The 2,387-nt window shown below is 48.3% G+C and overlaps 1 pseudogene; it reads left to right on the forward strand.

Annotated features, from left to right (window-relative positions):
- Nucleotides 1-1,603: 1,603 nt before the first annotated feature.
- On the forward strand, nucleotides 1,604-1,968 carry LOC101326199 (mitochondrial intermembrane space import and assembly protein 40 pseudogene; annotated as a pseudogene).
- Nucleotides 1,969-2,387: the final 419 nt, after the last annotated feature.

A 2,387-nucleotide genomic window follows, 5' to 3' on the forward strand; every position in this document is an offset into this window, starting at 1 on the left:
AGCGACAGTAGGGAAACGCTGAATTTCTAGATTTTTGTCACAAGGAATCAATTCCTTTTAAAATGTGGTAAATAAACTTTACCATGACCAATTTTACTAAAAGTTTATTCCCAAACTGACTGAAAAGGGTTAGCTAGTTTTATTTTATTTTATTTGTAGACCCTAGAATGGCAGGACCCGTCCTCCACACCTTTGCTTTCCCTGGAGAGCTGGCAGGAGCTCAGAGAGGAACATTCACAGGGCAAACCTGAGGAGAATGGAGCTGGGGGAGCGGTCAGGGTGCCCCGCTTAGGCAGGAGCCCCATAGCACAGGATGAAGCCGAGGAAGCCCCACCTCCAAGGAACCACAAGGGCTTGGACAAGGGGCAAATGACGGTGACTAGTGTGACCTACAAACCAATGGGCTCTTCCTTAATGGTCTGGAAGGACCTGGATTCTTTGTGCTTCTCTAGTAGAAGGGACATCTGTGCTGGTTACACTCTATTCCTCCCCAGCTCTAACCCCTCAATCCATCCCCCCCGGCCTTCTGCTCTGGGCCTCAGGAGGCTGACCCTTATGGGCATGATTCCTTGTGCTCTCTCACCTTCTGGCTTCCTGAAGCATTTGGCCGGTGGAAGGGCACTGACTAAAGGTCAGAAACGGGGAGGAGAGAGAAGTCAGAATATGCTTTCCTGAGAACGCAACAGAAGTTGAGAGAACTAATCCAAGTATCTTCTGCAATGATTTTATGTACCTTGGGCCAAATCAGAGTGTTGAGTCAAGTGAGTCCTTCCAGGAAACCATGGAACTAGTGGATGATGACGGGGCATCACCCACTTGATTAGAGAGAAAGAACAGTCTTGGCATGAAAGAAGAATTGCAAATGACAAAAAAGCAAGTTTTACCTGCCCAGTGTAACAACATAGATGAATGCAGGTAGAATGAGGGTTTATTATTCTCAATTACAAGTAAACTTTCAGGGATCAAGGAATATGAAGATAATTTGTTCCTCCAGTTACAACTATAGTTGGGGGTCCAATGAGACAAAAATATACAAGCTTATAAAAATATGAAAGTTACCAAAGATTGGAGCCAATCTTCTAGTATTCTTAGATACTTCTGGGAGAAAGAATATTGTCTGCACACTTTGCTTGGACCCATCTTTTGAGTATTCTTTTATCTGCGAAGATTGGGGCAGTGGTCCTTGGGACAACAGATCAAGTGGGATTTTTCCAGTTGCCCCAGAATTAGTGACTAAAGTCCAATTCCTAGGACAGAAAGGTGCTGAGTATCCCCACTATAGTCAAGGTCATCTATAGCCTCCCCCCGCCCCGAACTAAAAAGGAGACCTGTAGCTTCCACCTGCCTCACCAGAGGAGGAGTGGGTGTGGGCAGGTCCCTGAGTTACCTTGTGATCCGGCCCAGCATTCATGATGAGAGGCTTCTCTCTTCTGCTTCTACAGAGAAGCAGGAAGTTCTTCTCCCCTACCTATCCCCACCCAGAGCCCAGAGAGGAAGGAGGTGCTAGAAGAATTATTTAGGGGAATTAGGAGTGCCTGAAAAATAGATTGGCCTCTCTGGAGCAGAGAGGTCATGGCGTGAGGTCGGAGCGCCCGGCTGCACCATGGCCTATTGCCGGCAGGAAGGGAAGGATCGAATCATAGTTGTGACCAAAGAAGACCATGAATCTCGGAGCTGGTGGCCGACGACCCCAATGATCCGTACGAGGAGCACGGACTGATCCTGCCCCACGGAGACATCAGCTGGAACTGCCCGTGCCTTGGGGGCGGCCTTTTTCCTGCTTCCACCGCCGCACAGAGGATGTCAAGGGGTCGGACTGCGTAGACCAGGTCCGGGCCATGCAGGAGTGCATGCAGAAGTACCCGGACCCCTATCCCCAGGAGAAGGAGGAGAAGCCAGCCGGTCGATTAAAGGAATCGGCTGCCTCTTGAGGCCATGGCAACCGAAGAAGAGGAGGGGTCCAACTAAGGAAGGCGCGGGGCGCTGGGCGCATGAATCTCTCCAAGAAATTGTCTTTCCTTCTGTTGTTCTGAGCGCTGTAATGTACAAACTACCTTACCGAGCTGATCAGGGGTCTTGGCCCCTTGACGTATACACTGAGAAATGGGTTGCATGTATGTGTGTCTCACATAACCTATCAGCGAATGTAGCTGCCCCTTTGGAATTCTCTTTGAAATGATGTGCTGAATAATCTCAGCAAGCAAAAACCTTTACCTGGGGGTGTCTCTTGTGAGCGAGCTGATCTATTCTGATCCATTGTATCCCTTTTAGTAGATTTTATACCTACTTGGAAAGTGAAATAGAAACAAACATCTTCCTTTAAAAATGTTGGAGGGGGGCCATTCCTTGTAGAAGAGACGGGATGATCAGACCTTGAGTATATGATG

This window comes from Tursiops truncatus, chromosome 9 (genome assembly GCF_011762595.2).
Source record: "Tursiops truncatus isolate mTurTru1 chromosome 9, mTurTru1.mat.Y, whole genome shotgun sequence".
Classification (NCBI taxonomy): domain Eukaryota; kingdom Metazoa; phylum Chordata; class Mammalia; order Artiodactyla; family Delphinidae; genus Tursiops; species Tursiops truncatus.